Source organism: Amblyraja radiata, chromosome 14, assembly GCF_010909765.2.
Source record: "Amblyraja radiata isolate CabotCenter1 chromosome 14, sAmbRad1.1.pri, whole genome shotgun sequence".
NCBI classification, from domain to species: domain Eukaryota; kingdom Metazoa; phylum Chordata; class Chondrichthyes; order Rajiformes; family Rajidae; genus Amblyraja; species Amblyraja radiata.
The window spans coordinates 11,843,889-11,866,729 of NC_045969.1; the positions used below are offsets into that span (position 1 = coordinate 11,843,889).

The 22,841-nt window shown below is 44.5% G+C and overlaps 1 protein-coding gene across 1 annotated transcript in view; it reads left to right on the plus strand.

Moving 5' to 3' along the window:
• The first annotated feature begins 11,226 nt into the window (after positions 1-11,226).
• LOC116980362 (interferon-induced GTP-binding protein Mx3-like) overlaps positions 11,227-22,841 on the plus strand; it is a 43,989-nt gene continuing 32,374 nt past the window's right edge. The window contains exon 1 of the mRNA XM_033032518.1: positions 11,227-11,241. The gene's annotated coding sequence lies outside the window, so the exon portion shown is untranslated. The remainder of the gene's footprint in view (positions 11,242-22,841) is intronic.

Here is a 22,841-nt window from a genome sequence, read left to right on the forward strand (position 1 = left end):
GGGGGGGGGGGGTGTTAAGTCCAACGCAAATATAAGATGTAAATTCTCTCGGAGAATAAAAGAGTTTGCAATTCATATAAAAAGATTCCAGATTAGGAGAACAGAAGTTAGACAGTACCAGGGCCGGTATAAGCTAGACAAGTTTAAGCTTAGGGCCTCAAGATCTAGGGAGGACCTCGGCCCGCTCCACCAAGGTGTATAAAACATGTGACATAGTGGCGTTGTTACAAAACCTACCATCGGTGGCGCTGTTTCCATGCTGCAGACTCCAACTCCCCTGGGTTTGACTGCGCTGGGTCCTAGTGCTAGTCCCCTCAACCCTGGTAACCTCAGTGGCTGTTCCACTGGATCTTCCCCATTCCCCACAAACCATGTGACCCCAGCTCTTCCCTGCCCACACTACAGTCCTCATACCCCCCTACCCCCTGACCACCCACCACCCCCCCACCAGGCATCGCCTCAGCCTCAGTCCACTCACCTGCCTTCCTCCGGCCCCAACCCCCATCCCTGCCGCATGTTCACCATCCCCCCTGACCTCCCCCTCTCATATACTGAACAGTCTGTCCTCAGCAGAGGCCTCACCTTTGCCCCCCTCCGTCCCCACCTCAATGAGTTCTGCGCCCGCCGCGATTTGGAGCTCTTCTTCCGTCGCCTCCGCCTCACACCATTCTTCCATGGGAAGGAGTCCTCGCCCCCATTGATGATCCCTTTTCCTGTCTCCAATGGACCCCCTCCCCTTGGACCCCCCCTCATGGCCATCTTCCGGCTTTAGACCATTTTAATTTAAACTGCCGGCGGGACATCAACCGCCTCAACAGTATATAATACCATGTAATTCTGTGTTCAGGGAAGTGGAGAGAGGACAGCCAAGTGTCTGTGTAGCTCACTTGGCTGGGGTTTGTTTTCCTTGCCACTTCCATTGACCGATAATTAGTAAAGTTTTGAATTGGTCTACCAATCTGCTTTGTGAGTTGTCTGTTTATTAAGAAGTGAACCTGTTTGTTTAGTTATGTTAGCCTTTTTCAAGCAGATTTGATTCAGAATTGAATCAGGTTTTGCAATATAATTGTCAATAAGGAACAATTCTTTAAGAAATTGTTCCCAACGGGAGGTACATGCAAAGGATACAGAAGCTAGTTTGGAAAGTTACAGCGCTATCGTTGATGTACTCAGTCATTTGTACTCTGATGTTAATGTGAAGGGTGATACCAGGCTTCAAGCTAACAATCATTTGCAGAAAATGGAAGAACTGGAATTTGTGTTTATGCTGCATTTTTGAACCCATCTGCTAGGTCATTTCCACAGGGTCAACAAAGCCATTCAGAAATCCAAACTGTTATTGAGCACTTGTGCAAGTTTGTACAGTTCACTTCAGGATTTTGTAAGCAAAATTAGAGAAGATTTTGATGAGCAACAAGCAAAGGCCAGTTTGCCAGATGTTAACTACAGAACTGTCACAGGGAGACAAAGAGTAAGGAAACGGCAAGGAAATGATGGAAGTGCACCTGGTCCTGATGCTTTAGATAAACTCTCTTCAAGAGATAAGTTTAGGATAAAAACGTTTATTCCTATACGAGATGCACTTGAAAGCAATTTAAAAAGAAGAGGTACCGTGTATAGTGAAGTTGCACAAGTTTTCCTTTCTTGCTAATCTGACCGCATCTAAGCAAGAAATTCAGCAAGGTGTTGAACTGTTGATGGAAGCATACCCAGAAGATGTTGACCTGAAACTTACTGATGAACTTTTGCACTTTCACTCGTACGTGAGACAAAGCCTAAGGCATATAGAAGAGCACTCTCTGTCTCATATCATATCTGATCTTTATCAAATAATATACAAGGAAACAATTCAGATGGCCTTCCCGAATGTGGAAGCAATCTTGCGGCTGTTTCTTAGCTTAATGGTCACCAACTGCTCGGGAGAGAGGTCTTTTTCAAGACTCAAAAGAATTAAAAATGAATTAAGGTCCACAATGTCTCAAGAGAGGTTGTCTGCACTGAGCATTCTGTGCATTGAGAGTGACAAACTTGGTGAAGTTGGTGATGATCTTAGTGAACTTCTGGATGATTTTGCTATGAAGAAGGCGAGAAAAAATCATTTTTGCTCTTAGTGTATTTGTAGTTTCTTTATTTCTTAATATTCAAGATTCAATTCAAGAGACACTTATTGTCACATGCACCATATAACCATATAACCATATAACAATTACAGCACAGAAACAGGCCATCTCGACCCTTCTAGTCCGTGCCGAACACGTATTCTCCCCTAGTCCCATATACCTGCGCTCAGACCATAACCCTCCATTCCTTTCCCGTCCATATAACTATCCAATTTATTTTTAAATGATAAAAACGAACCTGCCTCCACCACCTTCACTGGAAGCTCATTCCACACAGCCACCACTCTCTGAGTAAAGAAGTTCCCCCTCATGTTACCCCTAAACTTCTGTCCCTTAATTTTCAAGTCATGTCCCCTTGTTTGAATCTTCCCTACTCTCAGTGGGAAAAGCTTATCCACGTCAACTCTGTCTATCCCTCTCATCATTTTAAAGACCTCTATCAAGTCCCCCCTTAACCTTCTGCGCTCCAAAGAATAAAGCCCTAACTTGTTCAACCTTTCTCTGTAACTTAGTTGCTGAAACCCAGGCAACATTCTAGTAAATCTCCTCTGTACTCTCTCTATTTTGTTGACATCCTTCCTATAATTAGGCGACCAAAATTGTACCCCATACTCCAGAATTGGCCTCACCCATGCCTTGTACAATTTTAACATTACATCCCAACTTCTATACAATGCTCTGATTTATAAAGGCCAGCACACCAAAAGCTTTCTTTACCACCCTATCTACATGAGATTCCACTTTCAGGGAACTGCACAGTTATTCCCAGATCCCTCTGTTCACCTGCATTCTTCAATTCCCTACCATTTACCATGTACGTCCTATTTTGATTTGTCCTGCCAAGATGTAGCACCTCACACTTATCAGCATTAAACTCCATCTGCCATCTTTCAGTCCACTCTTCCAACTGGCATAAATCTCTCTGTAGACTTTGAAAATCTACTTCATTATCCACAACCCCACCTACCTTAGTATCATCTGCATACTTACTAATCCAATTTACCACACCATCATCCAGATCATTGATGTACATGACAAACAACAGTGGACCCAACACAGATCCCTGTGGCACCCCACTAGTCACTGGCCTCCAACCTGACAAACAACCATCCACCATTACTCTCTGGCATCTCCCATTCAGCCACTGTTGAATCCATCTTGCTACTCCACCATTAATACCCAACCATTGAACCTTCTTAACCAACCTTCCATGAGGAACCTTGTCAAAGGCCTTACTGAAGTCCATATATACAACATCCACTGCTTTACCCTCATCAATTTCCCGAGTAACCTCTTCAAAAAATTCAAGAAGATTAGTCAAACATGACCTTCCAGGCACAAATCCATGTTGACTGTTCCTAATCAGTCCCTGTTTATCCAGATGCTTATATATATTATCTCTAAGTATCCTTTCCATTAATTTGCCCACCACTGACGTCAAACTAACAGGTCTATAATTGTTAGGTTTACTCTTGGACCCCTTTTTAAACAATGGAACAACATGCGCAGTACGCCAATCCTCCGGCACTATTCCCATTTCTAATGACATTTGAAATATTTCTGTCATAGCCCCTGCTATTTCTACACTAACTTCCCTCAATGTCCTAGGGAATATCCTGTCATGACCTGGAGACTTATCCACTTTTATATTTCTCAAAAGTGTCAGTACTTCCTCTTCTTTGAATCTCATAGTTTCCATAGCTACTCTACTTGTTTCCCTTACCTCACATAATTCAATATCCTTCTCCTTGGTGAATACCGAAGAAAAGAAATTGTTCAATATCTCCCCCATCTCTTTTGGCTCTGCAGATAGCTGTCCATTCTGACTCTCTAATGGACCAATTTTATCCATCGTTATCCTTTTGCTATTAATATAGCTGTAGAAACCCTTTGGATTTACTTTCACCTTACTTGCCAAAGCAACCTCATATCTTCTTTTAGCTTTTCTAATTTCTTTCTTAAGATTCTTTTTACATTCTTTATACTCCTCAAGCACCTCATTTACTCCATGCTGCCTATAATTATTGTAGATCTCCCTTTTTTTCCGAACCAAGTGTCCAATTTCCCTTGAAAACCATGGCTCTTTCCTATTTTTACTATTTCCTTTCAACCGAAGAGGGACATAAAGATTCTGTAATCTTAAAATTTCACCTTTAAATGTACTCCATTTCTCTTCCACATCTTTCCCATAAAACAAAATGTCCCAATTTACTCCTTTTAAATCCTTTCGCATCTCCTCAAAGTTAGCCTTTCTCCAATCAAAAATCTCAACCCTAGGTCCAGTTCTGACCCTCTCCATAATTATATTGAAACTAATGGTATTGTGATCACTGGTCCCGAACTGTTCCCCAACGCATACCTCTGCCACCTGACCCGTCTCATTTCCTAACAGGAGGTCCAGCACCGCCCCTTCTCTAGTAGGTACTTCTATGTATTGCTGCAAAAAACTATCCTGCACACATTTTACAAACTCCAACCCATCCAGCCAATTTACAGAATGTGTTTCCCAGTCTATGTGTGGAAAATTGAAATCTCCCACAATCACTACCTTGTGCTTACTACTAATATCTGCAATCTCCTTACATATTTGCTCTTCCAATTCTCGCTCCCCATTTGGCGGTCTATAATACACCCCTATAAGTGTTGCTACCCCTTTCCCATTTCTCAGTTCCACCCAAATAGCCTCCCTAGACGAGCCCTCTAATCTATCCTGCCAAAGCACTGCTGGAATATCTTCCCTGATAAGCAATGCAACACCTCCACCTCTTGCCTCTCCAATTCTATCACACCTGAAGCAACAAAATCCTGGAATATTTAGTTTTCAATCACAGCCCTCCTGCAACCATGTTTCACTGATCAATTGGTGAAATAAAATTTGGGGGTCACCATCCGACGTCGGAACGGGAGAACATTCTCAGCGGCTTTGATTTCCGAATCGGCCACTTCCTACCGGAGACTGCGGCTCCCGAAGTTCACAGGCTGAGCTGGGCGGAGATTCATGCTGGCGGCCCTCGGCCAGGTGATGTTGAAATCAGCGCGGCCCGAGGCTGGGAGCTCCGCAAACAACAGCTCCATGATGTTGAAGCAGCAGGCCCAACACTCCGGAGCTTCAAACGACGATCCAGGTAAGGCATTGCCCGCTCCGCGGTGAATCCAATATGTATTTTAAACCAACTGTTTAATGACAACATACAGTAGGATCTAAAAGTGTCACACTGTCACTGTCGGGCAATCATGTTCCTCTAGTCATGGGGGTGGGGGATTGGAAGGGGGGGGGGCCTCACAAGTGAAATAGCTTAGGGCCTCTCTTCATCTAAATCCGGCCCTGGACAATACAGTGGTATCGCTGAACCAGCCCTGGTTGGTATTGAAACATATTCCACCGCCTCTTGATATCCCCGCTGCCTCCGTTTCCGGCACCATATCTGAGGAAGGATGTTGTGCTGGCTCAAGGGGGTGCAGAGGAGGTTTGCAAGAATGATCCCAGGAATTAGTAGGTTAACCTATGATGAGCATTAGTCAGCACAAGGCCTGTGCTCGCTGGAGTTTAGAAGAATGAGGGGGGACCTCATTGAAACATACAGAATAGTGAAAGGCTTGGATAGACTGGATGTGGAGAGGATGTTTCCACTAGTGGGAGAGTCTAGGACTAGAGGTCATAGCCTCAGAATTACGGTACGTTATTTTAGGAGGGAGGTGAGGAGAAATTTATTTGGTCAGTGGAAGGTGAATCTGTGGAATTATTTGCCAAAAAAAGGCTGTGGAGGCCAAGTCAGTGGATATTTTTTATTTTTTATTTATTTTTTTTAAATATTTTATTTTATTAGAAGTAAGTACAGTCATATGGCACCAAAGTGCCTAATATATATTTTCATAATACATTTTATGTACAACTTCTTTTTTTTTTTTTTTGTTACACTGAAAAAAGATTAGAATAAGAAAAAGAAGTTAGATAGTAAAGGATAGAAAGATGTGAAATATATAGTGTGTGAAAAAAGAAAACGAGTAAATGAAGAAAGTTGAGAGAGAGAATAGAGAGAAGAAAAGAAAAAAAGAGGAGATCATTATTTATAGTCTTGACCAACCCTCGTCCAGTCCTGAAACAGTTATTTTTTACAATTGTGTTGCACCATATGATTCCAAAAAAACGACGAATGGAGACCAACTCGTTATGAATTGGTCTGATTTATCCATTAGGAGGAATCGCATTTCCTCAAGATGAGCGGTGTCCAACATACTTGCAATCCACATTTTAAGCGTTGGTATTGATGTACCCTTCCAAAATTTAAGATTTAATTTTTTTGCTATTATTAAACCATAGTTAAGGAATAGATTTTGAGATGTGTTCAATTTATTCCCATCTTCCATTACGCCAAATATAATCATTTCAGTATTAGGTTCCATTCTTGTCTTGAATAATTTTGTAAATATTTCAAAAATATCATTCCAAAATCTATAAAGTTTTATGCAGGAGACTAAGGAGTGTGTTATAGTTGCCTTTTGGGCTAGACATTTATCACAAGTGGCGGATATATTTGGATAAAATTTGTTCAGTCAGTGGATATTTTTAAGGCAGAGATAGATAGATTCTTGATTAGTACAGGTGTCAGTTCATGGGGAGAATGCAAAGGAAAGGGGTTAGGAGGGAGAGATAGATCAGCCATGATTGAATGGAGTAGATTTGTCGGGCCGAATGGCCCAATTCTACTCCAATCACATGACTTAATGTCCATATGACATACTATTTTGGTTCTGAGTGAGGTCCTCATGCATTGAACATGTTGCCACTGCTTCTAAAGATTAGCTCAACCTCTGGCGGAGGTTTGTTGGAGGTGAAGTTCAGCATCATGGAAAAGAAGATATGAATAAGTACAGACAGCACACTTGTGCCTTTCAGCGCCAGAGACTCAGGCTCAATTCTGACCACGGGTGGTTCTTCTTGGTTCTTGGTCCTCCAAAATATTCCAAATGGAATTTAAACTGGAGGTGGCGAAGGGAGGGCTTAAGCCAGAAAGGGTTATTGGGAAGAAAGAGCTACTTTAAATTTAGTTGCATCTGGTTGGGTAACTATAGTTGGGTGGAGATTATTTCATGCTTCTATAGTTACTCAACCAGATGCTGACTGTATGCAGTGCTGACTGTATGCAGTGTGTACATTCCACCCGTGACCTGCGTGGGTTTATTCCGGGTGCTCCAGTTTCCTCTCACATTCCAAAGACGCCCAGGTGCGTAGATTATTTGACTTCTCTGAATTGCAAACGAGTGTATAGGATGCAAAACTGGGATAACAGAACTAGTGTATGAGTGATCACTAGTCAGCACAGAGTCATTGGGCCGAAGAGCCTGTTTCCACCTTTTATCTCCAGACTAAACTACACTAAAAGAGATTGATATAAATATTGAGGCAAGGCCTAGCGAGTAATGGATTTGGATGCTGCATCTTCAGCTGAATGATCACATTAACTATATCCCCATGAGGAAAGATGCATTGTGGAAAGCAGGAGGAAGCTTAAAGATAAAATTGAATGATTCACACATGTTCAGCATTACTTCTCCAAGTTATATGTTACCATATATTGGAAAGTAAAAATGTTTGTTTTTTAATTACTATGGTTAAAAACCAGTGGCTGAATTTCATGCCCTTATTCTAATTGCATTGCTCCATTATAAAGCATAGGTAAAGTCAAGAAGCCATTTTTTGTTTCATCAGCTAATGACACTCTTTATTAAATTAAATAGGGTCCCGACACGAAACTTCTCTCCAGAGATGCTGCCTGTCCCGCTGAGTTACTCCAGCTTTTTATGTCTAACTTTGGTTTAAACCAGCATCTGCAGTTCCTTCCTACACTTTCTTTATTAACGTAGCCATAGATTTGCCCTTTGAACCTCATTACAGGTTTAAAATTGATTTGGTTGTGGCTTCTTTTGCATTTTAGGGGGGGGGGGGGGGGGATGTCCTCTCCGTGTTTTCAGAGGTGGGGGACGATCCTCCCATGTTTTGTGGAACATGTATTTCGCAATCAGTTCCCATCCAACCGTGCGTTTTAGAATCGCGGCCGCATGCATGGTCAGCTAGCTCAGACTCTGAAAAGAATTAGACACTGAAAAGAAAAGACTCTGAAAATGTCATCCTGTGTTAATGATAAACGCTCATCCGTTCCATGTAGGCTGTGGGCCGAGCATCAAAAATGTGTCTAGAAATCAGTTTTCGTGACCCAAGTCACCAAACTACATTAAATTTTCCACAGATTTAGATGAAATATAATTGAGAAGGATGTCATAACTCGTCAGTGCCAAACGTTGCACATTAATTAATTAAACTAATTAGAAAATGAGATCGTAAAAATAAGCACCATCTAGTGGCCAATGCCCGTATTACATCATGGGCGGCCTATTTCTGTGTTGCAGCCCATTTAAACTATGTATTATTATACCAATACATATATATGTAACCTGTAAATATGAATGTAATCATATTTTGTGTGGACAGGCTCTGAAGAATGGAGGGGCAGAAGCTGCAGGAAAAAAAATCTCATATTACTTAGGTCTGCATGGACTTCAATTCATAAAATGTCAATCTCTTCTTAATGTCAATGAGACTGACACTGTAATTTACTGCCATAGATAAGACTTCAAGTTCAAGTGCAGGAGCAGAGGGTGCAGAATAGCTAGAGAAAGAAACATCTCATAGTACCTAGGTCTGCATGGACTTCAATTCATAAAGTGTCAACCTCTATTTAATGGCAATGAGACTTACAGTGTAATTTACTACAATTGATAAGTTATTTCAAGAGGCTACAGAAAAAAAATCTGTCATTAAGTCTGCATGGACATCAATTCATAAACTTTCAACCTCTTCTTAATGTTAATAAATGTTGTTAATTAATAATAATTAATAAATTAATTAATAATTGTTAATAAACAATGTTAATTAATCTTAATAAAATTCCACCTCCAGTTTAAATTCCATTTGGAATATTTTGGAGGACCAAGAAACCAAGAAGAATGTTAATGAGAATAACAATAGGTTACTACCATAGAAAAACTAGTTCAAGTTCACATATCACCAATTAATTTCTACAGAAACATTAACCATTTTTGACCATTCCGCACTGCAATGGAAGCCTATAAAGTGCGATCGATATCCATCCGTTTTACTCCCGTTGCCGGTGCCTGAAAACGGCCGCTACAGACGGCACTATGTATAGGTATGTTGCAAAGCCTACCTGAAGCGTCGCTGAAAATCTGTCGCTGCGGGTGTGCGCGATTTTGGCGCCGTTTAGAGGGGGCGGGTTTAAAACGCGATTTTCCCTAGGCTGTTCCAATCGAGGATGTTCAGCCTAGTTAATTATTAATTAGGCCCTCCCTGTATTGTTCACCGCCTCTCCCCGGGGAGAGAGAGGGGGGGGGGGGGGGGGAGCCGGGGCTGTGTGCTCGATGCATGGCGACTGGAGGGACAGGAGCGCTGCCCTGGGGCTGCGAGAGAACGAGCAACCTCCCCCGCTCCCTTCTCCAATCCCGCTCACACCCACTTCCTCGTCTAGCCCTTTCTTCCCCCTCCACCCCTCTACGCTCTCTCCACCCCTCTCTCCCCCCTCTACCCGGGGGTAGATCTACCTGAGCCGAGAGTAGATTACTCTAGCGCGGGCCCCCCTTACTATAAAGGCCGGCCCTGCCGCCCGCCCCCCCCCCCCCCCACACTTCCCTCCGACACGGACACGGAGCGATCGCCGCCTACCTTTTTTTTGTTAAACATCTATTTCCTTCGGGTGTTTTAAAAAAAAATTTACCCCTTACCATTACCGTACGTTTTTGATAGCTGCCATGACCCGTTTGATGTCATCCTTCTCACTGCTCCTGGTCTTGGCCCGCAGCAATCTGCTGGACATGCTGTGTGTGTGTTTGGAGGAGTCTGAGGGGAGATCCGCCGGCACCAAGAGAGATCGAACGAGCGGACAGACGGATGAAAACCACGTTCATAGAGCGGAATAGGTGACATTTCGGGTCGAGACCCTTCTTCAGACAGATAGTAAAGGGAAACGGGAGATATAGGCATATCTTCCATTCATTTGTCTATATCTCTTGTTCCTCTTTCCCATGACTCAGTCTGAAGAAGGGTCTCGACCCGAAATGTCATCTATTCCGCTCTATCAACGTTGCTTTCGTCCGTCTGTCCACTCGTTCGCTCGCCCTTGGATTAAGTAGCGCAGGATAAAGCTGCAAATTCATGCACAGGATGGAAACTGAAAACTAGGGGAACACCGTCCCCCTGCATACCCCCCGATTTCCATCACTGGTTCAAATGACCTTTAGGCATCTGTTGTAGAAAGAAATGGGAGGGGTGGGGTGGGAGTGCCAGTTCAGTCAGGACAAAGTTTTCTATCATCAGCTCTTGGGTCTGGCCAAGATACTCTTTCATTGTCGAACACATCCCTCTCTTCTGAGGGTTTATGCCCAGGAAATCCTCGAGAGGGGGTGTTTGGTGTGTAGGAAGGAACTGCAGATGCTGGTTTGCACCGAAGATGCTGGAGTAACTCAGTGGGACAGGCAGCATCTCTGGAGAGGAAGAATGGGTGACGGTTTGGGTCGAGACCCTTCTTCAGACCGTCTCGGACCAGTGGGCATTGCAGGTGGTGGAGTGCATCTTGGACAGGAAGAGTCATGTTTTAATTTTACTTTTCTAAATACTCTGCAGGAAATTGTTTTCTCATTGCATGTGTGGAACTAAACCTTTTTTTTTTAACAAAACAAAAGGCAGTTTCTTCTTGAAGCAAAAACAAAGGAACAACATGCTGGATGAACTCAGGGGGCTCAGGCAGGTCTTGTAAAGGCTAGAAGGGTGGTCAACGTTTCGGGTCCTGCCTGCTTGTTTGTTCAGATTCCAGCTTCTGACTTGCGTTTCCTGAAATCAGAAAAGCCTGGTTAACTTTCGCTTTCGTTTATCGCGAACATTGCAAACATGAGGCAGCAACTAGTTTCAGTTTCCTGAGTTTGTCTCCATCACTCGGCGCCGAATTCATTGGCTCATTCTCGTTAAGAAAGCGGTCTGCAAGAGTATTTAAGCTGGGTTCCGAGCGCTTTAAAAAACATAAAAGTGTTCGTTTGGCTTGATCACATACAGGTACGTGCTTATAGCAACTGCGTAGATTTTATAGGATATATATATATATATATATATGTGTATATATATATGTATTGCAAATTCATAATCTTTTGTCATAATCTTTGCCATCGTGCTATATACGTATAAATATGATTTCCTTCTCCTTGCCATTCCTTCTCTCCAGGGATGTTGCCCGTCCCGCTGAGTCACTCCATTTTATGTCTACCTTCGATTTAAACCAGCAACTGCTGTTCTTTCCTACCTATATATATATATAGCCTACCAGAAAATGAATATATTTATATATCTTTTTATTTGTAATTTTTTGGGAAGGGCTGGGCGTCTTGGGGTCGCTGAGATTGTTACACGGACATGGTTTTTACAAACTGGAGATGCTGCCTGTCCTGTCCCGCTGAGTTACTCCAGCATTTTGTGTTTTTCTCGGGCGAGATGTTAAGCAAGTGAGTCTGATGTTCAGCAAGTGAGTGTCGCCTGCTAAATGTTCACATGGGTGGATAATTTAACCCTCTCTGCTTGCTGTTTCATAACAGGAGGGTGGAAACTTTGTTGACCTCTGGTACTAAAATCATTTGTCGCGATGCCGTAGCGATGTCTATTAAGTTGGAGTTAATGGCGGCGTCTAACGGCAGCGGCTCGACTACAGTCGTCTGTCTTTTTTTATTTTTGTCTTGTTAAATGTATGTCTTGAGTTAGTTTTTCTAAAATCATTTGTCGCGATGCCCATGAACTCTTTTTGGAAATTATTATTGCACATTTCTTTCATCCATGTGTGAAGTGTTTTTTTTAACATCCTTCCTGCCCTCTAAAATCAGTACCCCGTTTCTGCTTTTTTCCCCATATGTCTATCTGTTTCTTTCTCTGTGTCTCTTTCTCTGTGTCTCTCTCTCCCTGTGTGTCTCTCTATCTCCGTCTCTCTCCCTGTCTCCATCTCTCTGTCTCTGTCTCTGTCTCTCTCTCTGGTTCTAAAATCATTTGTCGCGATGCCTATTAACTCTTTATGGAAATGATTATTGCACATTTCTTTCATTCCACGTGTGAAGTGTTTTTTAAACATCCTTCCTGCCCTCTAAAATCAGTACCCCGTTCCTGCTTTTCCCCCCATAACCCCTCTTGCCCTCGAATTTGTCTGATTTACTGCACACCTTTTAAGAGGCTGCTCCCCAAAACCCCTTGTCAACTGTGCTCTCGATCCTCACTCCGAACTGTTTCGCGAAGGCAATAAAGTAAACCCTCATTTTAACGCACCCACATATAACCAATTTCGGATATAGCGGATTCGCATTCAGTTTACTTTTCATATTTGTTTTATTTAAGTTACTGGCACTCCACAGTGCTTTGGAGACCACTAGAGGGGTGTTGTTAGCTGTAGTTTTGTTATCACATGACCGCGTGATTGGGAAAACTGGATAATCCAGAAAGACTGAAACCAAGTGTGCCGGAAAATAGTAAGATTAAACGAGAACTTACCAGTTTGAAGTTTGATCTGTATTTTATGAGGAGTTACGATGAGGGATTACGTGAAGAACCCGCTCAGTGCGCAGGCGCGGCATACTTCCAAGCAGCGGTGTGGAATCACAGATAGACACAGTTATTTGAAGTAAACATAGTAAAGATAAGGAGACATCAATTTATTAGTTTGATCCATATAATGAGGGTGGGAGCGGAGGGCACGTAATCCCTCATCGTAACTCCTCATAAAATACAGATCAAACTTCAAACTGGTAAGTTCTCGTTTAATCTTACTATTTTACTTTGGAGTCACGTGAGTGACTACGTGAAGATTTCAAAGCTCTGTGATTTCAAACCGTGTAACAGTTTCATTTCACTCACTGCCGAAGTTCTTGAGGGAGGAAGTGTTATCGTAATCAACCAATGAGTCTATTTGTAGAAAAACACAATGGTATTTTTGAAACAATAACAACAAAGAATTAAGTTGCTCCCCTGGGCTTAAATTAAATATTTGCAGTTCGTAAATCTTTACTGCAAATAAACCAGGTTTTGCCAACGGCTTATTATAAAATTTCTGAACGGTCTTTGCCCCCCCACCATCCTGCTGTAGGCCAGGATGTGGTCTATAGGCATGTCCATTCTTTAGCCGTCGACATGGATGCTGTCCTGGTGGAATAAAATTTGTACATGTTAGTGTTTATCCCAGCAGTTTCTAGCACCTGCTTGAGCCATCTCACAATGGTTTGGCTCGTCACCCGACCATAAGGTTTTTGTGACTGACCCACAAGGCTTTTCATCTCCCTCGAATATTTTGGTTGTGTCTATGTAGGATAGTAGGTGGGTCATGGCACATAACCGTGGTTCTGGTGGGTAAGCCACGACTGGATTAGGTGTTCCTGGTCTGCTCTGTTTGATCAGTCGCTGGATAACGACAGATCTGGTCTGGAGCTGTGATCATGTTGTCCAGTCGCAATAGGTGTAGTGACTGGACCCTCTGAGCGGATACAAGTGCCATCAACATGAGCGTCTTTAGTGTAGCTTGCTCGAGGCCGGGGGATCTGGCTGGTGGCCATTCCCTGAGATATGTCAGGACCACACTGATATCCCAAATATGGGTATACCTGGGCTTAGGGCTTGATATTGTAAATGCCCTTCATCAGTTTTACCACCAGTGGATGGGATCCCATCGCCTGTTGTCCTGGCGCTGGTTTGAGATAAGCAGAAAGAGCACTCTGCGCTGTGTTGATGGCACTGTAGCTGATCCCTACATCGTGGTGTAGATAGGCCAGGAACTCCAGTATGTTGGTGGCTGTAGCTGTTGCGTATGTTGTCCCTGTTTCCTGGCAGTACTTCTCCCTTTTTTAATGCTGGTTAAGTACTGCCTCTTGGTGGATGTTCGAAGGGATGCCGACATGGTGGTGATGGTTTGTTTGGACAATCCCAGTTCCAGGTAAGGTCTGTTCAAACTTGCAACCCAGGCGTTTAGTTTTCTCATGGCATGGGTGTTTAGCTTACCTGGTAGGTAAGTAGCTGATAGCCAAATATGTCTTTCGACACACCATTGCCAAATCATGTTGACCAATTTGTCGCATGATAATGATTTTATGCCACCCATATGGTTAATATAAGCCATCACCGTAGTATTTATCAATTTGTAACCGAACATGCAAGTGCTGCATCTTAGATACATATGCTTTTAAACCATAAAAGGCGCCCAACATCTCTAGATAGTTAATGCCCAGTGTAAGTAGTAATGATGACTCTAGGTTAGTCCATCTACCACCTGTGCTGGATATGGAGTTAGTCGCTCCCCAGCCTTGAGAACTGGCATCTGTTTTAGTAACTAAAGTAGGGTTAGTGATAAAGATAGGGCTGAAACTATGCCAAACGTTTTCTGCCCACCACTGTAGCTCTGATATTGCTTCAGTGGGTAAGTTCATGACACGATCATAGTGACCTGTATGTCGTTTTATTGCCTGTACCTTTGCTCTCTGTAAATTTTTTGATAGTGCAAAGGTCCGAATTGTGTAGCCGGAAATGCTGCTACCATTTCCCCAATTACTCTTGCTACTTGTCGAATAGTTGGTCGCTCGTTGACCATTAAATTGTTGCATGATTGTGCTAGATTAGATTAGATAGCCTTTATTGTCATTCAGACCGAAGTCTGAACGAAATTGAAGCAGTCATACATACAATACAATACAATAAAAAAACAACAATAAACACATATTAACATCCACCACAGTGAGTCCACCCAACATCTCCTCACTGTGATGGAGGCAAAAGTCTTAGGTCTCCAGTCTCTTCCCTCCTCTTCTCCTTCTGCGCTGAGGCGATACCCCCCGGGCGATGTTACAACTGTCCCGCGGCTCAAACACCGCGGCCCGGGGTGGTCGAAGCTGCCGCTCACCAGTCCTGCTGACGCAGCCGCTGGCCCGCGGCCGAACCCCGGACTCAGGCCACCGCCGCCAGAACACCGTGCAAGCCACCGGAGCATCGTTCCAGCCCCGAGCCGGATCGCCCTCACGTGAGTGCCGTTACCGTCTCAGCCTCGGGCTGGGCCGCCCCGACCGGGCACCGCTCCTCCCTCGGGCTGGGCCGCCCCGACTGGGCGCCGCTCCTCCCTCGGGCTGGACCGCCCCGACTGGGCGCCGCTCCTCCCTCGGGCTGGGCCGCCCCGACCGGGCACCGCTCCTCCCTCGGGCTGGGCCGCCCCGACTGGGCGCCGCTTCTCCCTCGGGCTGGGCCACCCCGACCGGGCGCCGCTCCTCCCTCAGGCTGGGAACGCCGTACCTCCCCGAGCTCGGCCACTCCAACGGGAGCACCGTTCCTTCCTCGGGCCAGGCCGTCCTCACGGTAGCGTCACAGCCCCTCACGGAAGCCCTGTTCCAGCCCCGAGCCGGGCCGTCCTCACGGGAGCGAGCTCAGTGCGAGTCCTGGCGAGCTCTGCCTCCTGAGCCTCGAGGTCGCCAGCTCCGCCATTAGGCCTCAGCGCAGACGGAGGCAGAGAAGGGGAATACGACATAAAAGTCGCATTCCCCCGCAGGGAGAGACAGCAAGCCCCGTTTCAACCCCCCCCCCCCCAAACAGAAACTAAAAACCAAAACTAGACTAACCAAAACGAAAATAAACAACCCAAAAAACACAAAACAAACAGGACTGCCGGAGAGCCGCTGCAGCCAGAGCCGCGCCGCCACTAGCCGCCACTAATTCAACCATTTTTGCCTTTGGCAAGGTAACAGTCATCTGGACTGAGTTAATTGTGAAGCCCAGGTAGTCCATGATAGTGGATGGCTTCAACTTCGATTTATCTGGATGTAGGACGAACCCCAGAGTTTCGAGGAACTGTTTTGTAGCTGATACTGCTGCCACAGCCAATTCCATCGTTTTCCCTACTATCAGAATATCATCCAGATATGCCATGACAATATGTTTTTGTTTTCTTAGTATTGCCATGGCTGGGTTCAATATTTTGGTGAATAATCTTGGGGCTGAAGTTAGCCCATAGGGCAATGCTTTGTACCATCCAGATAAATTTTAGGTAACTGCGATGATCCTTGTATATGGGTACTAGATAGTAAGCATCTTTAAGATAAATGCTTGCCATGAAGTGTCCTTTGGAATTCAGTTGTTTGGCAGTAACATATGTCTCCATTTTGAAATGTATATACTTAACAAATTTGTTTAGTGATGTTAAGTCAATGATGATGCGACAGCCACCATCTTTTTTGGTTTTAGTGAATATATTCGATACAAATTCCAAAGGTTCATGTTTGGTCTTTTCGATGACCCCCTTTGTGATAAGTCTCACCAGTTCAGCTTGTCCCTCAAGTTTCTCTTTGACGGAGGGAGAAACACCCTTTGGGGCCATTGTTGAACTGGCGGCGTTTTTTCTGACATGAATTGTATTTTATATCCACTATGCTTCAAACCGGTGCAATCTACCTCCTGTTAGTATTAAGCCTCCACCTCCCAAAAGTTGATAGGAACCAGACCCACCTACCTCCATGGTTACGGGTATTTCCTCTGATTCCCTATGGTCGGACGAGGCTTGCGAGGTGTCTGATGTGGCGTGTTTGTTGGGGGTTGGCGCATTTTCCATGGGGTCCGCTCTGGGCCCTGGTCTAAAAAAGACTTACGGTGAAAGTAAGCGGACCCCGAGCTTTCACCAGTGTTGAATGGCGGATGTTTACTGGTGGATGCGGCGGGGTGCTGCCACTTGGTGGTGTGTGTTTTCAGTTTGCTCGTTTTATACCCTGCCTTCCCGAAGAGCAGCCTGTCTGGCTCATCGGCTGGTGTTTTACACAGCCCGGCAAATCGAGGATTGATGGCAGGTTTGATGATTTCTTTCCGCAGATTATTAATTTCAAACTGCGTGTTACACAACAACGCGAGTGTATCCTGTTGATTGGTGGCCATCTCGGTGTTGTTTATAGAACGAGCAAACGAAGTGATGCCTGCTGTCAATAGTCGGAGTATCCGCTGCAGCTTTAGCTCGTGGTGCCGGATAGTTGCCCCAATGTGTCCCCAGATTTGGCTGTTCACCGCTGGTACTTTTAGAGATTCACAGTTCTCCGGCGCCGTATAGGTATCTAAAGCTTCATTAATCACCTGCTCCTGCAGAGCTCTGTTGGAAAGGTGATTGATACTTGCCGCTAGTTTGGCCTCTAGCGGTTCCCCTGCACGGGGTTTTGACAAGTAGCGGCCCACTACACCAAGCAGCTGTTCCTGCTCCTGCACCCCCTGCATACTCCCGAAATCTTCAGCCATAACCCCTTGTTCTGGACCAGCCCAGTCCTGGTCCCCAAAGCTATCCTCTGGAAAGGAGGATGCAATGGACAGTGCAGGAGGCACTGTAGAGGGAGTGCCTGACCTCCCTCTGCAAGAGCTCCCCTCCCGGGGTGCACCTTGCTGGAGCACCTGCTCCAAGAGCCGCTCCATGCGGCTCAGGCGGCTGTCCCTCCCCCTCCTGGGTAGAGAGACGTCCCCGTCCGACGAGTCGGATGCCACCGGCCGGTTGCTCTTCCGTTTAGCTTTGCCTCCAGCCCGCTGTTCAGGCGTCAGCGGAGCTGGGCTCGGTGTTGGGGATAGCGGTGCGCCCGGATAGCGCTCCTACCGCCTGTTGTTGCCCCCCCTTCTCCTCTTGCGGAGTTGGACGGGGGGCAGATTTCTTCGAAAGTCTTGTCTTGAGTGTGGACATTCTGCAAGAGAAGACAGCCGGCTCTTCTTCGGTATCGAAGGAAAGCCGACTTCTGTTCACTTACCTGACGGTCCGTCTTTGAAATTGCAGCGGAGCGTTTGACTTCCGCTGCTGCCGCTGTTGCACTGCTGGCGTAATGCCGCGCCTGCGCACTGAGCGGATTCTTCACGTAGTCACTCACGTGACTCCGAAGTAAAATCAGTGGTAAACCTATACAAGATTACAATCGAGGTGTCCAGAGTGTACATATACAAGATTAAGGGGATAACTTATAGTGCAATGTAAATTCTAGTAAAGTCTGATGACAGATAGTTCAATGGTCTCATAGAAACATTTAAAAATAGGAGTAGGCCATTCGGCCCTTCGAGTCAGGACTGCCATGCAATATAATCATGGCTGATCCTCTAAAACAGGGGCCTCCAAACTTTTCAGTATGACCCGCATTACATATTTGGCATTATGAGAGACAGAGAGAGATAGACAGAGAGACAGAGAGACACAGACAGATAGATAGAGAGAGAGAGAGAGAGAGACAGAGGGGGAGGGAGGGGGAGAGAGACGGAAGGGAAGAGAGACGGAGGGGAGAGAGAGAAAGGGGGGGGAGAGAGAGAGAAAGGGGGGGGGGAGAGAGAAAGGGGGGGGGGAGAGAGAAAGGGGGGGGGGAGAGAGAAAGGGGGTGGAGAGAGAGAAAGGGGGGGGGAGAGAGAAAGAGGGGGAGACAGGGCTCTCACTTAACTTTTTTCCCTGTTGCCAGCCGGGCAACCTAGGCAGCTTTTTAGGTTGCCAAATTACAGTTTAGGTGGTCATTTAAGACGGCTTGCATGACGCGTGCGATAATGTGCTCGGACGAAGTCTGTAGTTACCAGTCGGAATTATGCTCAATGAAGCATTCACATATAATTTCTGCTTCAAATAAAGTCACAAACTAAACATATTCACCAATCAAGACATGATATATACCACAATGACATGCAGCAAAATTATAATACAGTATCTAGCAATGTTACAAAATTTTGAGATTTTAAAAATCAAGTCTGTAATTTATCCCATCAGATAAAGCATAAAAATAAGTTTAATTTGACACCTAATTCACTTTCATATCTCAAGTATTTAAAAAGTTATGGCCATTTTCATACTCGGAAATGAGCATCTTGTTCCCTATTGATTTTCTATGGACATAACAAAAAAGTTGTGATCGTGAACAGTCAAAAGCCCATAACTTTCTTAAAAATTAAGAGAACTGAATGAAATTTTCAGTTATCATAGATTGAAGCATTCTGAAACAAATATAAAATAATCTTACTTGGATGACCTGAAATTAAAGCATATAATTAGTTAGTTACCTAATTGTAGCTAATTTCAGACTTCAATTACTAGATCTAAACATCTATCCATTTCTTAATAAATGATTAACATTTTTAAATAGCCTAAATGTCCAAATAATATTCACAAATAATTCACAATAAAACATGATTTTTAAATCTCATTTACATTAATTTATAGGCCAAATGGAAGGAATTCAGTGTTCAATTGCTGTAAATAAATGCCCATTTAAATCAGCTTTCCAGTGGGTCCCTGTGGAACGCGCTGGTTTAGAACGTTCACATTGCGGTAGATTTGTGCCCTCAAATGCCCAGAAAAATACTGCGCGATATAATGGGGCCAAAATGAGCTACTCGCAATAGTAAACTTTGTATAATGGGATCTTTAGAAGCCCTTTTTAATGTAAAAATATACAACCTTCCTTCAGTTGTCTGCTTTATGAGACCCTGCGGTTGCTGGCGGTCGCGGGTTTAGAGATTGATTTTTAAACTACTATAACTATTATTCAAGGCCTTTAAACCTAATAATAGCTTTTGCGACGGGGTCTTCCAGCGATTTTTCGTTAATAATTAACTAGGCTGAACATCTTCGATTTGAACAGCCTAGAGAAAATCGCGTTTTAAACCCGCCCCCTCTAAACGGCGCCAAAATCGCGCACACCCGTAGCGGCAGATTTTCAAAGACGCTTCAGGTAGGCTTTGCAACATACCTACAGTATCTCAACTCTTTTTACATGTTGCAATTAATGCAATTTCTATTATTTCTTTCCACTTCTAAACAAAAATGTGGTTGGATTATTCAGCGTATGATCAACCTGTGTCAATAAATCCTGGACCATGGTAACATATATGCTTAACCATGCACACTACAGATTGATGCAAGCATGTTCTCTGTGAAGGACCGAAAATGATCATGACATGGCCATAGCATGGGTCGTTATTGCTATTGGTACAGAAACACTCTCGCTTCCCACATAATTTATCCACAACAAAATATACAGGTTGCAAGGAAATATCAAAACTACATTTTATGATAAGAGCTGTTAAAACCGACTATACCCATCTGACAGGTTAAACATCACACTAACTGACAAGAGATGGTCAAAGGACATAACTGCAGCAAATGTTCTTTTGGTAATATGTTTAAAGGCGTCAAAACGCCACATTACCGGACATTCAGATTAGATGTATGTGTTATGAACAGCAATGAAGATACCCAGTTTGTACGCACCAGATTTAAAAAAAGTTATTTATAAATGCTGTTTCTCTGTCTACTCTACCATCAATCATGGCTGATCCATCTTTCCCTCAACCCTATTCTCCTGCCTTCTCCCCATATCCCCTGACACGAGCACTTTGTGTCCATCTGCAGTTCCTCTCTACTCTATGCGTTCTTCATCAGTGACAACCTTTTAAACTTTGAAATAATTGGTTTATATTTAATCTATTGACTTTGATCCATACAATAACTCCATCTTATAAACATGATCATATCTTTGTAATTGAAAAAGACTGAAACAAAAAACTAATAATTTCCACAGATTAACTGCAAAATGACCACGAACTCCGTAAAAAAGAAAGTAAAGCATCATCGAACGGGAAAACCTAATTCATCCAGAGGAATTCATGCAGAGTTCCAGGTACCTTCATGTCCAATAAACACAAAGGACATAAAATGTGGCACCTCTTCTCTCCTTCTCCTGCAGTTAGTTATCTCCTATTCATCTCTGGCCTTTGTCCAATCTTGTGCCAATCAAACCACCCCCCCCCCCCCTCTCATCTCTATCGCTTGTCTGAAGGTTGAAGAAGGGTCTCGACCCAAAACATCATCCATTCCTTCTATCCTTGTTGTTGCCTGTCCCACTGAGTTGCTCCAGCATTTTGTGTGTCTTTGGTTTAAACCAGCATCTGCAGTTCCTTCCTATATCACTTGCCTGACGTTGTCACTGCTAGGTCCCAACCCGAAACATGGCCCATTCATGCCCCCCAAAGATGCAGCCTGACCCACTGAGTTACTCCAGCACTTTGCATCTTTCTTTTCCAGAGTAATGTCACTTTGTCTCCTTTCACCTCCTCCTGCTTCCTGAACTTGGAAGGTGAAAGATGAAAAACTAGGAAACAAATGTGAGATGTTTGTGTTCATAAGGTCACACATGATAGGAGCAGAATTAGGCCATTCGGCCCATCAAGTCCAGTCTGCCATTCAATCATGGCTGATCTATCTCTCCCTCCTAACCCCATTCTCCTGCCTTCTCCCCATAACCCCTGATACCCGTGCTAATCAAGTGTTCTGAACACTGACAAATGCTTTCAAATTGTAGCGTCGGGGTAACACCCGGTTCAGAAATGACCGTACCGACACTCGCAGTAGGGTGAACTCACGTGATATGTTTTATGTAAAGTGACCAGAAAGTCTATGGGGAAAAAAAGCCCTTTGGCCCAATGTGGCCATGCTAACCAAGTTGGCATTCTGGGTTGTCTCATTTACCACCATTTGGCCCATATCCCTCAAAACCCTTCCTTTCCATGAATCTGTCCAAATGACTTGAAAGTTGTTAATGTATCTGCCTCTTGCTTTCTCTGACAGCTCATTTGGTCTAGGGGGCGCCGTCCTGTATGTATGGCTGCCCAGCCTGCAGCTGTCCGTCTTTTCATCTCTTTTTTTTATTTTTAGTTAAAGTGTTTTGTTCTGGAGTTCTAGTCTTTTTTATGTGCGGGGTGGGGGGGGGAGGGGGAAACGGAACCGTCAACCCGTCCTACCAGTGGGCCTGGAGCGGCGTTTTCCAGAGGGAACCGCCCAGAACCTCGGCTTCGACGGCGGCACAGCGCTGGAGCGCTATCACGGAGCGGGCGATGCCTTGCCCGGGTTGCCGCGCAGGAGCTCTGGTGAGCTGAAGACCACCGAGTAAAACATCGCGGAGCTGCGGGCCGCGGCGCTGAACTTTTCACCGGGAGTCTGGGATCTCGCGACGAGAACGCCAGTAGTGGAGCTCCATCCGGCACGGCCTTGTTGGCTTCGGAAGCCGCGGTCTCGAGTAAGGAGGTGTCCCATCCCGACGCCGGAGCACCATCACCATGGCAAGAACGGCCTGGAACATCGGGCCTCCGTAGCGGCGACTGCGGAGGTCTCAATAGGCCTGACTATGGGTGGACATGGGGATGGGACTGGACTTAGTGCCTTCCCTCATAATGGAAACCATTGTGGGGGGATGTTTTTTTATTCTATAGTTCTTTATTATTGTCATGTTTATATTTTTTTTTATGTGCTGCATTGGCAACAAGAATTTCACTACACCTAGGTGTATGTGACTAATAAAGAAACCTTTGAACCTTTGATTCATAATACAGGCTACCAACCAAGTGAAAATGTTGCCCCTGAGGTCACTGCCTCCTAAATCTCTTCCCTCCCTTCTTATGCTTATGCCCTCTAATTTTAGAATCCTCTACAGTTTCAAGACCTTCAATAAGGTCACCCTTCGGCATCTTATGTTCCAAAACAATGTCCAGTCTATCAAGCCTCTCACTATAACTGGGGTAACTTCATGGTAAATCCTTTCTGCACCCATTTCAACTTAACAACATCCTTACTACAGTCGAGTGACCAGAACTGGGCACCGACCATCACA